The sequence below is a fragment of the Ceratotherium simum genome, chromosome 3 (assembly GCF_057802395.1).
Source record: "Ceratotherium simum simum isolate JZ-2026a chromosome 3, ASM5780239v1, whole genome shotgun sequence".
In the NCBI taxonomy this organism is placed as follows: Eukaryota; Metazoa; Chordata; class Mammalia; order Perissodactyla; family Rhinocerotidae; genus Ceratotherium; species Ceratotherium simum.
Genome location: NC_141902.1, coordinates 1,592,525 through 1,608,144, shown reverse-complemented (window position 1 = coordinate 1,608,144; position 15,620 = coordinate 1,592,525).

Here is a 15,620-nt window from a genome sequence, read left to right as displayed (position 1 = left end):
GGTGAAAGTTATTGATGTCACAAAATTACATCTTTATACATTGTGTGTCCAAAAACATAGCTGATAGTTGTTGTTAAAAATGCATTAGTCCCTTAAATTGTGTAAAAAACAAAATGTGGAGTTACAAACAAAAGTTATAATAATACAGTTTTTAGACTAATAATTGTTTTTTTTAATGTCTTGGTCTCTAAAATCATGTAGAAAACAAAGGAGTTACAAATTGTTGTTCTAATGATAGTAGCTTTTATAGTTGCCCATGTATATACCTTTAGTGAAATCTTTTATTTCTTCATACAGCTTTGACTTACTGTCCAGTGTCTTTCATTTCAATCTAGAGGACTCCTTTTAGCATTGCTTGCTGGGTAGGTCTAGTGGTAATGAACTTGCTCAGCTTTTGTTTATCTGAAACTGTCTTAATTTCTCCCTTACTTTTGAAGGACAGTTTTTCCAGATATAGGGTTCTTGGTTGACATTTTTTTTTCTTTTTGCACTTTGAATATATAAGCCCACTGCTTTCTGGCCTCCAAAGTTTCTGATAAGAAATCTGCTGATAATCTTATTGAGGATTCTCTCTCACTGCTTTCACAATTCTCTCTTTGTCTTTCAACAATTTGATTATAGTGTGTCTCAGTGTAGGTCTCTTTGAATTTATCCTGCTTGGACTTAGTTAAGCCTTTGGATGTTTACATTCATGTCTTTCATCAAATTTGGGAAGTTTTTGGCTATTGTTTCTTTAAATAACCTCTCTGCCCCTTTTTCTCTCTTCTCCTTCTGGGACTCCTACAATGTGTATGTTGGAGTCCTTGATGATGTCCCACAGGTCCCTTAGGCTTTGTTCATTTTTCTTCAATCTTTTTTCTTTCTTTTCCTCAGACTTGATAATTTCAGTTGCCCTATCTTTAACTTCACTGGTTCTTTCTTCTGTCTGCTCCAGTATTCCTTGGAATCCCTCTAGTAAATTTTTCAATTCAATTACTGTACTTTTCAGCTGTAGAATTTCTTTTTGGTTTCTTTTTAGGTCTCCTGTCTCTTTATTGATATTTCCATTTTGTTTATACGTTGTTTTCTTGACTTTATCCACATTTCCCTTTAGTTCTTTGAGCATCTTTAAGACAGTTGTTTTAAAGTCTTTGTCTAGTAGGTCTGCCATCTGATCTTTCTCTGGGACAGTTTCTGTTCGTTTATTTCTTTCCTTTGAATGGGCCATACTTTCCTGTTTCTTTGTGATTTTTTTGTTGTTGTTGAAAGCTGGACATTTGAATCTAATAATGTGATATCTCTGAAAGTCAGATTCTCCTCCTTCCCCAGGGTTTGCTAGTTTTGGGGTTTTTTTGTTTTGCTTTGTTTTTTATAGTTGTAGGCTGTCTTCATGATGAGGATCAGCCTGAGGTATAAACTTAAGGTCTTCTCAGGTCTTTTCTGAGCTTGTGCCTTTCCATGGGCAGGTGTGGTGAGTTTCTAATTTCCCCTGTATATGCAGTTGCTTTTGAATATCCTAGTCTTTAATCTCTGACTCCCAAAAGGAGAAAGAGAGAAAAATGAAGCAGGGAGAAAGCTACTGGCTTTTTAAATCTCCTGCGAGTCACTTCAGCCAGAGGGGAGGGCATTCAGCAATGGGGGAGATGTGCAGCAGTGACTGTCCACCTCTATGTCTGCACCTCCATGATCAGAAGCAGCAATCAGCAGTAGGAACACAGATCCTCAATTTTTGGAGGACAAGGTCCTTATTGCCCACCATGGCTCCTGCAGGCTGTGTGCAAGCTGCTCCAGGATCACATGCATAGCTGCCTGCCATAGGGCTGAGAGGTGGGGGATCAGTAGCTGCTGCTGAGCTAAGAGCTGGAATTGACTGAAATTAACCACAATTTACTGTCCAAGCCTTCCTCTGAAAGTTGCAAGCCTTCAATAGCCTCCAGAGTTCCAATAGTTGTATCAGAGCGATTCTGCCAGTGTAATTGTTGTTTAGGTAGGGAGACAGATTCCTGGTACTTCCTACTGTGCAATCTTCCCCGAATCTCTCCCCCACTTCATTTTAAATTCTAGAACCATGTGGAGGCCGGCCTGGTGGTGTGGTGGTTAAGTTCGCGTGCTCCATTTCGGCAGCCTGGGGTTTGTGGGTTCAGATCCTGGGTGCGGACCTATGCACCGCTTATCAAGCCATGCTGTGGCAGGCATCCCATATAAAGTGGAGGAAGATGGGCACAAATGTTAGCCCCAGGCCAGTCTTCCTCAGCAAAAAGAGGAGGACTGGTAATAGATGTTAGCTCCGGGCTAATCTTCCTCACCAAAAAAAAAAAAAAAAAATTCTAGAAGTATTTGGATTTTATTTTTATGGATAATATGATGTAGAAATCCCTTTGAGTTTTTTTTCCTCATGGATAACCAAGCGTCCCAGACCCAATGTTGAATAATCCACCCTTTCCCCATCAATCTCCAAATTGTACTGTCAGATATTATTCCTGAATATGTGTGGATCTGATTCTGGGCTTCTTATTCTGTTGCAGTGCTATTTGTCTGTCCCTGTGTCAATATCACACTGTTTTAATTGCTTTAGTTTCATAATGTCTTCATATATGGTAGAGCAGATTGTTCCATTGTGTTCTTATTTAGGGGTGTTTTGAACTATTCTTTATTCTTGGCTTTTTGCTCTTGTATAAAATTTTAGAATCAGATTGTCAAGTTCTTTGCAAAGTTCAGTTGGGATTTTTAAAATTAAAACTGCATCCAATGTGTAGATTAATTTGATAGAATCAAAATTTTTATTATACTGGATATTCCTATCCTAGTACATGGTTCACTTATTTAGGTTTTGTTTCTTGATGTCTTTCAGTAGTTTAAAAACTCCTTGAAGGGCCTGCCTATTGTTAGTTTTCTTATGTTCCTTATATTTTTTTTTGTTGCTTTCATTTTTCTCTATTATATTTTTTATTGGCTATTAATAGTATATAGAAATTCAATCAACTTTTACATATTTATCTTCTATCTAGCAACTTTGCTAAGCTCTCTTATTCTTTTTTTTTTTTTTTTTTTTATTTTTCCCCCAAAGCCCCAGTAGATAGTGGTATGTCATAGTTGCACATCCTTCTAGTTTGTATGTGGGATGCCGCCTCAGCATGGCCGGAGAAGCGGTGCATCGGTGCACACCTGGGATCTGAACCCAGGCCGCCAGCAGCCGAGCGCATGCACTTAACCGCTAAGCCACAGGGCCAGCCCATCTCTTATTAATTCTAATAAATTGCCTTAGGATTTTGTACATAAAGAAACATATCCCCTATAATAATGGCTCCTGTATTTATTCCATTTTAATCTTTATCTTTTATGTCTTTTTCTTGTTTTAATCAGACTAAGACTGTTCCCCTTTATTCTTAAATAATAGTTTTTAAAAAATTATCACTGGGGGCCGGCCCCGTGGCTTTGCGGTTAAGTGCACGTGCTCCGCTGCTGGCAGCCCGGGTTCGGATCCCGGGCGTGCACCGCTTCTCCGGCCATGCTGGGGCCGCGTCCCACATACAGCAACTGGAAGGATGTGCAGCTATGACATACAACTGTCTACTGGGGCTTTGGGGGGAAAAAATAAATAAACAAAATCTTTAAAAAAAAAAATTATCACTGGATATTCAATTATAATGAAGGCTTTTTCTGTATTTATTGAAATAGTCATGTGGTTTTTATTCTTTAATTTGTTAAAATGTTTAATTACATTAAAAGATCTTCCATGTTGAAGTGATCTTGCATTCCCAGAATAAACCCAGGCTAGGCCTACCGTACAACATTTCTTAATACATTGCTGGATTTGCTAATCTTTTAAAGATATTTACAAGCATATTTACAACTAATTTTCCCTTTTTATACTTTCATTGACTTTGGTATCAAGGTTATAGTAACTTTATAAAATGAATGGAGGATATTTATTTTTTTTCTTTTATTTTCTATTCTCTGGAAGAGTTTATGTAAGATTAGAATGATCCAGTTTGGGAAAACTAGTCAATTAAACCATTTGGATCTGCTGTTTTCTTTATAGTAAGACTTTGAACTATTGATTCAACGTCTATATAGGTTATAAAACAATTAAAACTTTCTATTTCTTCTTGAGTCAGTTTTAGTAATTTATATTTTTCTTGGAATCTGTCCATTTCATCAGCTTGGCATAAGGTTGTTCTTAATTTTCTACTTTATCTGCTCAATTTTGTTTGTGTCTTCCTTATTATATCTTCTTTTGTTTAATCTCTCCTTTTTCTTTCTTTTATATTTACTTAATTTCTGTGCATCTCTATTATTTCCTTCTTGTCCTTTCTTTGCTTTCATTCTATATTCTCTTTTTAGCTTAAGAAGTTGGATACTGAGCTTGTTAGTTTTCAGCTTGTCTTGTTTTACTAATATATGCATTTAGGGCTATAGGTTTTCTCTAAATATCAATTTTGCTGTATCCTATATATGTTGATATGTAGTAGATTCATTCTCATTCAGGTTTAAGTATTTTAAATGTCCACAATGATTTCTTCCTCTACCGAAGAATCTTTAGTAAGTATGGATTAATTAATCCACAGTTTCTAAATTATATTTTTGTTATTGATTTCATATTTAGTTTTATTTTACTCAGAGTATATGTTGTATAGCAGCACCGCTTTCTATGGTGATGGAAATGTTCTGTATCTGTACTGTCCAATATGGTAGCCGCTAGCCATGTGTGTCTTTTGAGCACTTGAATTATGGCTAGTGAGAATGAGGACCAAATACTTAATTTTATTTAATTTTAATTAAACAGCCACATGTGACTAGTGGCTACAATATTGAGTAGTTCATGTTCATAGACTACCCATGCTGTGACCTTTGTTGAAGGTTTCTTTATGTCCTAGTACATGTTTAATTTTTATAAATATTCCTTTTAAGCTTGAAAAGCATTTTCTGTTTTCCAATTTTTGCTGCAGTGTGCTATATATGTTCATTAGCTCAAGCTTATTCAATGTACAGTTCATATCTTCCATCGTCTGATTTCTGACTGGTTAATCTACCAGATTAAAATTCTGAGATATACTTTAAAACATGACAGTGGATTTGTCAGTTTCCCTGTGATCTTCTGTCAAGCTTTGTTTATGGCCTTCCGAGCTGTGTTGTTGGTTACATGCACACAAGTGTAGACTTGTTACATTTTCCTGATGAATTGAGCCTTTTACTTTTATGTAGTGAGTCTCTTTATCTGGAGAAATGCTTTTTGCCCCAAAGTCTATTTTGTCTGATATTAATATGATGCTTCATATTTCTTATGCTGATTTAGTTTGTGGGCCTGCTGAGCAGGAGTGACTAGAGTAGGAGGCTGATGATAACCACAAAATGAGTCATCTTGTCCGTCTGATTTTTGAGAGCCTCCTCTGCAGTGAATCCCCTTCGTGAGAATTCATATGGGACCAAATATACTTACACTCTGTGCCCATTCCTAAGGTCCAGGCACATAATTCTTCAAAGTACCTGACTATCTGGCCAAAATGTTAGCTACTGTCTGTGAATTGGCACAGTTCCCTACCTTTAGCATGTGCTGCAAGCCTCATGGGTGCTATCTGCTCCTGTGTTTATCTATTCTGTTAGAAGACAATAAAGGTTTTTCCTTCGCTCTCTCTCCCGAATGTCGTGAGTGCCTTTCATGGGCAAAATCTAAACCGGAACTCTGCTAAGAAGGGATTATACAAAGTGTAGTACTGTAGTTTGCACACTTCCAGTCTCTGCAGTCTAGAGAAGAGCTTAGAATGGTGGAGGTAGATCTGAGCATGACATAAATTCAGCAGAAAGAGTAATCACCCATTTTCCAAATAGCTGACTCAAAGATGATTAAAGGATCAGACAATTCCTTAGAAACCAAAAACTTCTAACTTGACTTTTTTCAGTGACTATAAATGCGTGTGTTTGTTTATTTTCCTTAATGGGAATTACACTTTCCATCTGCTTTTTTCCTTAAAATATGAGAACATATTTTCTTATGATTAGGTATTTTTCTATGACGTGATTTCAAATGGCTCCATATTTTACATAGTATAGCTGTGACATAACTTATTTACAGTATCCTACAGTTAGGCATTTAGATTGTTTCCAATTTGTCACTATATAAATAATGCTGTAATGAACCTTTATGTAGATAAATATATATGCACAGTCCTGATAATTTCCTTAGGATAAATTCCTGGAAATGGAATTGTTTCATTAAAGGGTATGTATATTTTTTAGTGTTTTTCAATGTTTCCAACTCTCAGTATATATGTTTTTTAATCTTTGCAAGTTGTGATAGCCAAAAATCCTTTTAATTAGCATTTCTTTAATTACTAGTAAGACCTTTTAATTAGCATTTCTTTAATTACTAGTAAGACTGAACTTTTCCCCCATGTCTACTAACCATTAGTATTGCTTCTTTTTATTGGTTACTTATCTTTCTATTGATGTCTTTTCATATATATATGAATATATATATATATTTATTTATGTTTGTGTGTATACACACATAGTGCCTTAATCGTGATGGTGTTGTTCTTCTAGAGGCATCCATTGAATAGTTTATGGAATGCTCTTGTATTCAATATAAATAAACAGCCTGTTAAATGATATGCTAACTACTCCCAAGGCTCTGAAGTTGCAGGACCTGCATTATTCCTTCTACCCTCTTCCTCAAGGGTTTTGTTAACTGCAGAACGATCTGCGTCTGTGTGGTAGTGTTTTGAGGCCTATTATGTGTAACCATCTCATTGTAACTCATATCTCTGCTCTTGCTCAAACATTTTTAAGGTTCATTTTCATGAATTAATATTTTGTTTTTGTTTCCTCAACTCCATTTGTCCCTTTCTGTTTAAACTCCAGTTTGCTGTTATTTTGGAAATCAGTCTCAGTTTTTTGCTCATTCAGATAAATGTTTTCTCTGTCATTCTTCAAGTTCTACTGTTAGAAAGAGACATAATAGTTTAAGAAAAAATAATATTTCCTTTTAATTTCAGTTGCTGAGAGACAGTTTCTTAGGTGCTATGTCTTTTCTCTGTAATGGCTCCAGTGTACTCAGAGTTCGTCATCTTGTGGGGTTTAATGTTTTGCTGGAAAGATGAAGTATAGGTTTTATACAAACTTCACAATTAAGAAAATTAGAAATACCTGCCCACAGCATTTCCAGTATATTAAATTGATTCTTCTCCACATTTTAAATGTTTGAAGATTCCCTTTTGGCATATATCTAAATTCAGTAGCTGAGTGCAGCTTCCAGTGACTTAGAACACCACATAGAATGGAAGAGGCCGCAAAGCCTCCTTAACTGAATACGAGCTTGAGTATATAAAAAGACGAAATGATATACATTTTTTGGTTCTCTCCTTGTGAGCCAGACGTCTGTATCATCCATAGTAAAATGCTAATTCCGCTCTGGTTTGCTTCTGACCTGTTTCCTGCCTCTTCCCGTTTTTAAAGATTTGCATAGTGCTCAGGGAATTGAAACTAAGTTTAGTTTAGCAAAACATAGTTAAGAAGGTAGAAATCTGGTGCTAAAGAAACTTGGCATGCATTCCAAAGGATTTTTGGATTCTTTTATAACAAGGATAGTATTTATTGCTTGGATAGAATATAGTTATGAATAATGAATCAGGCATATAACATTTGTTCTTAATAGCATTCCACTACTTTTTCAGAGTTATTTTCTATTAAATTCATGTAAATATTTATTGAGTACCTACCGTGTGAGCTTTTAAGTTTTCAAGAAATATAAACGTAAGTAACAAAATCTCTGCTCTCCAGATATTTTTAGCCTGTGTTTTCAATTTTGACCTTTTTTTTTTACAGAAACTGAAGTTTTTCTAAGTAGTTTTTTTTAAGAGCTTTATTGAGATATAATTCATATACCATACAATTCACCCATTTAAAGTGTACAATTCAATGGCTTTTTGTGTATTCAGAATGCGCTTTCCTTACCACAATTTTAGAACATTTCATTAGCCCCAAAAAGAAAACTTGTGCCTGTTAGCCATCACCCCCAAATCATCTCCCACTCCCCAGTCCTAGGCAACCACTACTCTACTTTTTGTCTCTATAGATTTGCCTATTTCATATAAATGGAGTCATATAGTATGTGGTCCTTTGTGACTGGCTTCTTTCATTTAACATTGTGTTTTCAAGGTTCATCCATGTTGTAGCAGGGTTCTGCATTTCTTTTTATTGATAAATAATATTTCATTGTATGGTGTACCACATTTTATTTATCTATTTATCGGTTGATAGATATCTGGGTTGTAGCTTATCTAAATAGTTTTATATGTAAATATTGATAACCATAAATATATGTATAGATTGATAATAATGACAGGTTTCAGATAGGAAGCCTTTCTTAACTTTAGATGAGATACAAACTAATAACTATAAATTTATAAGTATTCCACACATTCATTCTATTCTATCATTTATTATACTATTTAATAACAAATTATTTCTGTGGTTTTACAAGTTTCCTTACCAAAAAGGAATATTTAATATGGTATTTTGCCTACATTGTAATGAGACTTCTTCCCATAGACCATCTCATCATTTTATAGTCACGACTCAGATACTTGTTATTTTACAGCATACTTATGTCACACTTCATATATAATCTCCCTCCTCTTCATTAAGACCATATGTAACTCAGGCCTTAAACACATAAACTAAAAGTTCAAAGTTATCTATCTCATCCACACCTGTATACAAAGGCAGAGTATGTAATCATATAGAAACACCCACTGAAGTCTTTCCTCCTCCTGTCACCCCTGATATCCACTCTGTCCCAATCCTTTCAGATCTGTATGTGTGTTCCTCTGCCTGATCTGGCCCCTCATAACCTTCCCTACCTGCTCCATCCATACTGTTCTCCTTGGTGTTCCTCAAACATGCCATATATACTCTCCTTCACACTTTTTTCCCAATGATAGCATACTATACACACTGTTTTATACCTTGAGTTATTTTTTGTAATATGTTTTGGCAGTTGTTCCAAATGAGCTTCCCTATTCTTTACAACTATCTTATCTTTCATAGATTGATGAACCGTAGTTTATTAATCTGTCCCTGTTGATGGGCATTTACATTGCTTCTGGCATTTTGCATGTGTGTGAGAGTATCTGCAGGATGAATTATTTGAGATAGCATTGCTGGGTCAGGAAGTATGTGCATTTGTATTTTTGGTAATTATTTGTCAAATTGCTGCCCAAAGAAGCTTTATCAATTTTAACTCCCACCTGCAGTGACTGAGGGTACAGATTCATATCCCAACCAATGAAAGGAATCATCACACTTATGATCTTCGTAAATTTGATATATAAACAAGGTATCGGTATATTTTTTCATTTTTTATTTGCATGAGAATGAATATCTTTTCATATATGTGGAACCATTTGATACTGTGTTTTTTGTCAATTGCTTGTTTGTATCCTTTGCCCACTTTTCCTATTTCACATTTAGGTCTAAGATTTATTTGGAATCAGTTTTTGTTTATGGTGAGAGCTGGGGGTGAAGGTTCATGTTTTTCCCCATATGAATAGCCAATTGACTTAGCATCGTTTATCGAAAAGATCATCCTTTCTTCATTTATTGCAGTGGCACCTTTGTTGTAAGTCAGATGATTTGTGGGTCTGTTTCTGAAATCTCTAGTCTTTGTCTACTTGTCTATGCTTGTGACAATTATCACCTGTCTTAATTACTGTAGATTTTAAATATCTATTGGTGTCTGTTAGTGTAAATCCTCCAACTCTGTTCTTCAAGATTGTCTTTATTATTCTTGGCTCTTTGCCTTTCCATGTGAGCTTGTTCATCTGTATAAAAAGCATTATTACAAGATAGAAATAAACTTGTTAATTTATATAAGAAAGATTGCTGACGGGCCAGCTCCGTGGCTTAGCGGTTAAGTGTGCACGCTCCGCTACTGGCGGCCCGGGTTCGGATCCCGGGCGCGCACCGAGGCACCGCTTCTCTGGCCATGCTGAGGCCACGTCCCACATACAGCAGCTAGAAGGATGTGCAACTATGACATACAACTATCTAGCTTTGGGGAAAAAAATTAAAAAGGAGGAGGATTGACAATAGATGTTAGCTCAGAGCCGTTCTTCCTCAGCAAAAAGATGAGGATTAGCATGGATGTTAGCTCAGGGCTGATCTTCCTCACAAAAGAAAGAAAGAAAGAGAGAGAGAGAGAGAGAGAAAGAAACTGTTTAAAAAAAAAAAGAAAGAAAGATTGCTGAGAATTTGATTGGTATTATAACCAATCTATGGATCAATGGAAAGTATTGACAAATCTATATAGAGTCTTCTAATCTGAGAACATGAATATACTTCTTTCAGTAGTGTTTTGTGTTTTTCTGTAGAGGTCTTAAATATTGTTCCTTAGATTTCAGTGGTATTGGAGCCAAAAAGTGGAAACAACCCAAATGCCTATCAACTGATGAACAGATAAACAAAATATGATATATCCTTAAAATGGAATATTATTTGGCCATATGAGGAATGAAGTACTGATACATACTACAACATGGATGAACCTTGAAAACATTATGCTAAGTGAAAGAAGACAGTCACAAAAGACCACACGTTGTATGATTCCATTTATATGAAATGTCCAGACTAGGCAAACCTCTAGTAAACTAGTGGTTGCCTAGGGCTAGAGGTGGGTAAGGGAGAAGAGGGATGACTGCTAAAGGGTATGGATATTTTTGGGGGTGATCAAAATGTTATAAAATTAATCATGGTGATGGTTGCACAACTCTGTGAATATACTAAAATACATCAAATGGTTTTTTGACTTTAAATGGGTGAATTATATCCCAATTAAACTATTACCAAAAAATCAGTTGACTGAGAAAAAATCAATTGACTATATATTTGTGATTGTTTTTTTAAATTTCAGTTTGTAATTGTTTGTTGCAAGAATACAAAAATAAAATATACTTTAAAAATCAACCTCGTATCCAGAAACTTTGCTAAATTCACTCGTGAATAGTTATCTGTGTATTCTTTTGGATTTTCTACGTACGCAATCATGTCATCTGTGGATAATGATATTTGCTTTCTTGTTCTCCAGTAGTTTTACTTTGTATTTTTCTTGCCTTATGACCCTTGCTAAGACTTCCAGTATAATACTGATTATAAGTAGTGATAGTTGACATCCATGTCAGATTCCTGATTTCAGGGAAAAATTTCAGCATTTCAACAATAAGTATAAGATTAGCTGTATTTATAGATACCGTTTATCAAATTAAGGAATTTTCCCTTTATTCCTAATTTGCTGAGAGTTTTTTAATCAGAAATGAGTTTTGCATTTTCATACCTGCTTTTATGCATCTACTGAAATTATCATATGGTTTTCTCTTTTATTTAACATAGTCAATTACATTAATTGACTTTTGAATGTTAAACTAACCTTGAATTCCTATAATAAACACTGTGTAGTTGTGATGTAGTATATTTTTTATCATCTCTGGATTTTGTTTAGAACTTTTGAGTTTATCTTCCATGAGAGACACTGGCTTAGAATTTTCCCTTTTTTTTTTTTGCTGAGGAAGATTCGCCCTGAGCTAACATCTGTTGCCAATCCTCCTCTTTTTGCTTGAGGAAGATCGCCCTGAGCTAACATCTGTTGCAAAGCTTCCCCTATTTTGTATGTGGGTCACCACCAGAGCCTGGCCACCGACCAGCGGTGTAGGTCTGCACCTAGGATCCAAACCTGAGCTACTGAAGTGGAGTGCACCGAACTTAACCTCTAGGCCACTGGGGCTGGCCCTATAATTTTCCTTTTTAAGTGTCCTTGTCAGTTTTTGGCATCAGAGTTATTCTGATATCATAAAATAAGTTGAGACGGGTCCCTCATTTTCTGTTCTCTAGAGGAGTTTGTGTAAGATGGCTATTATTTTTTTCTCTAAATATTTGGAAGAATTCACCAGGGAAGGCAACTGAACCTAGAATTGCTTTTGTGTTTGTTTTTTTCCATAAACGCTTTAAAGTATGAATTTAACTTATTTTACAGATATAAGATTATTTGTATTTTCTATTTATTCTTGTGTTTTTTTATAAATGGTGTTTTTCTTTGAGTTTGTCCATTTCATCAGTTATAAAATTTATTGGCATAAAATTATTCATAATACCCTTATATTATCTTTTAAATATCTGTGGGATCTACAGTGATATCCCTTTTTCATATCTAATATTGGTAATATGTGTTTTTTTCTCTTTCATTTTCTTTGATTAATCTTAGATTATTAAATTAACCTTGTTGGTCTTCTCTATTTCTAGTTCATTGATTTCTGATGTTATCTTTATTATTTCCTACCTTTTCCTTTCTTTGCATTTAATTTGCTATTCTTTTTCTCACTTCTTAAAATGGATATTAGATTATGGTTTTTCAAATGTCTTTTCTAATAATTGCATTTCAAGGTGTAAATTTCCTCTAAGCAAGTTTCTGATATGTCATATTTTCACTATTTCTGTATAAATAAGATACTATAGTCTAACATATTGATTCTGATATTTATGTGAAAAGGGTCAAAATAGCCACAACCAATAATGATTAGAAGATAAGAGGGGCTTGCCCTGCTATATATAATGACTTTTCATAAAGCTATTTTGATTAAGATCGTGTAGTATTGCTGCATCAATTCGTAGATAGATGACTGGATTAGAACATTCATTAGATCATTTAGTTTACAACATTTTCTAATTTCCATTCTGATTTCTTTTTTTATCCATAGGTTATTAAGAAATTTACTACTTAATTTACAAACACTTAGGTATTTTCTAAATATCTTCCTGTTATTGATTTCTAGTTTAATTTCTGTATTGTCAGGGAACATATTTTACATTATTTTAATACTTTGAAGTTTGCTGAGATCTAATTTATGAACCAGTACATGGTCTCTTTGGTAAATGTCCCATATAAACTTTAAAAGAATGTGTGGTTCTGCAATTATTAGATGTCAGATCAGTCAGGTTGGCTAATGATACTGTTCAAATCTATATCTTTATGACTTTTTGTCTGAAATTTTAGAAAATGGAGAAAAATTCCTAGAAAGATATAATGTGCTAAAAGTTTCTCAAGAAGAAATACAAAACTTTATTAGTACTAATGTAACTATAGCCTCATAAGAATTAATGAAATTGAGGTAGCAGTTAAAAATAATGTCCCAGAGAAAACACCAGGCGCAGAGTTTTACAGGCAAGTTCTATCAAAATTTCGAATAACTATTCACTCTAATCTTTTATTACAAACTCTTTCTGAAGGTAGAAAAGGAAGAATTTGCTAATTCATTTTATAAAGCAATGTAACCTTGCTAATAAAACCAGCCAAAGACAAAAGGAGAAAGGAAAATCACAGACTCAACTCATTTATGAATGTAGATGCACAATTCCTAAACAAAATTTTAGCAAACTGAATCCAAGAGTATATAAAGAAGATACTGTACCCTGAAAATATTAGGTTCACACAAAAAGGCAAAGATGTATTACTCACTACATTAACAGATTAGAGGTGAAAAACCATATGATCGTCTCAGCAGAAGCAGAAAAGACATTTGATAAAACTTGTTTTCTATTTATGATTTTTAAAAGCTCTTAATAAACTAAAAGTAGAGGAGAACTTCCTTAATCTGATAGGATAAAGTGTATCTACCAAACCAAACCAAACTATAAAAAATATGCCCTCAAATATTGGAAACAGTCCCATCAGGAAGTTATTCCCACTAAAATCAGAAGTTATGTCCACTATTACTTCCATTCAACGTTGCATTGAATGTCCAATAATACAAGAAAAAGAAAAGAAATACATAAGGATTAAAAAGGTGGAAATAAAACTGTCATTATTTGTAAAAATTATTTCTATTTCTGTATTAAAGAATATCTACACAAAATTTATAGGAAATAATATTTTAACAAATGTTTCAATATGAGATTAATATATTAAAGTCAATTACATTTCTTTATCCAAGCAACAACTATAAAACATAATTAAAACAACAACAAAGAAACCAGTTATAGTTAGCAACAAAAACTAAGGTACTAGCAATAAATGTAACAAACCTCCTCTCCCCACCACCCCAAATTATAAAAACTTTATTGAAGGGGATTAAAGACCAGATATAGATGGAGAGATATCTTATGTCTATGAATTGGAAGACCATACTATAACAGTATTGATTCCTTCCAAATTGATCTTTAAATATTTAATGTAACTTCAAAAAATTCAACTAACATATTGATTCTAATATTTATATGGAAAGGCTCAAAATAGCCAAGACCAATAATAATGAGAATAAGAGAATCTGGCCATACTGTATATAATAACTTTTTATAAAGCTGTTTTGATTAAGATAGTATACTGTTGGTGCTGGTATAAACAAATTTGTGAATGGATTAGAACTGAGAGCTCAGAAACAAAGTCATTATATATATCATGTGTGTATATAAAACATGAATATATATATGTAAAATATATGTGACTATGTATATGTGTGTAAGAGCCAGCCCTGGTGATCTAGTGGTTAAGATTTGGAGTTCTTACCATGCAGCCCGGGTTCGTTTCCACACCACACCACCCGTCTGTGGGTTGTCACACTGTGGTGGCTGCGTGTGGCTGTGACGCTGAAAGCTATGCCACTGGGATTTCAGATACCAGCAGGTCACCCATGGTGGACAGGTTTCAGCAGAGCTTCCAGACTTTTTTGACAGACTAGGAAGAAGGACCTGGCCACCCACTTCTGCAAAAATTGGCAATGAAAATGCTATGAACAGCAGCAGAGCATTGTCTCATAGAGTGCCGGAAGGTGGGAGGATGGCACAAAAAAGTCCGAGCTAAGGACTTTTTTGTCTGCTGTCCACAGCGTCACTAACGACAACAAATGTGTATATACTTGTGAGTATAACTCTTATTTATGACAAAGATCACATGGCAGACCACTTGGAAGAAGGGGCTTTGATAAATAGAAATTTTGTTACTTATACAGAAAAAGTCAAATTGGATTTCTATCTCACGTCTTGTACAAATAGTGCCTGCTGATGGATTAAGAACTTAAACAGTAAAAGCAAAACTTAAAAACCAGAAGAATATATGTGAATGTCTTTCACATTTAATGTAAGGAATAATTTCTTAAACATGACATACAAAATGCTAATCATAAAATAAATTATAGGATCTATTACATTAAAATTGAGTTACTGTTCATCAATAATAGCTTAAGGAAAATGAAAAAGCAAGCTCTAAACCAGAAGGTTTTTGCCATACACATAACTAACAAAGGACTAACATTCAAAATATACAAAGAAGACTATAAATCAGGAAGAAAAAGACAACCTAATAGAAAAATGAGCAGAAGGCAGTGCCCACCTCATTAGCATTTAGAGAAATGTGTATCGAGACCCCAGTGAGAGACCATTTTATACCTATGCAATTGACAAAAATTAAGTCAGACAAAACCAAGTGTTGGAAAGGATACAGATCAATAGGATGTCTAATAAATTGCTGCAAGTGGATAAGGAGTGAAAAATTGATATAGCCACTTAGAAAAAATTTTTTGCATCATGTTGTAAAGTTGAATATTTGAAAAAATTACAACCCAGGAATTCTCTTCGGAGTACCTCTTCCATATATGTAG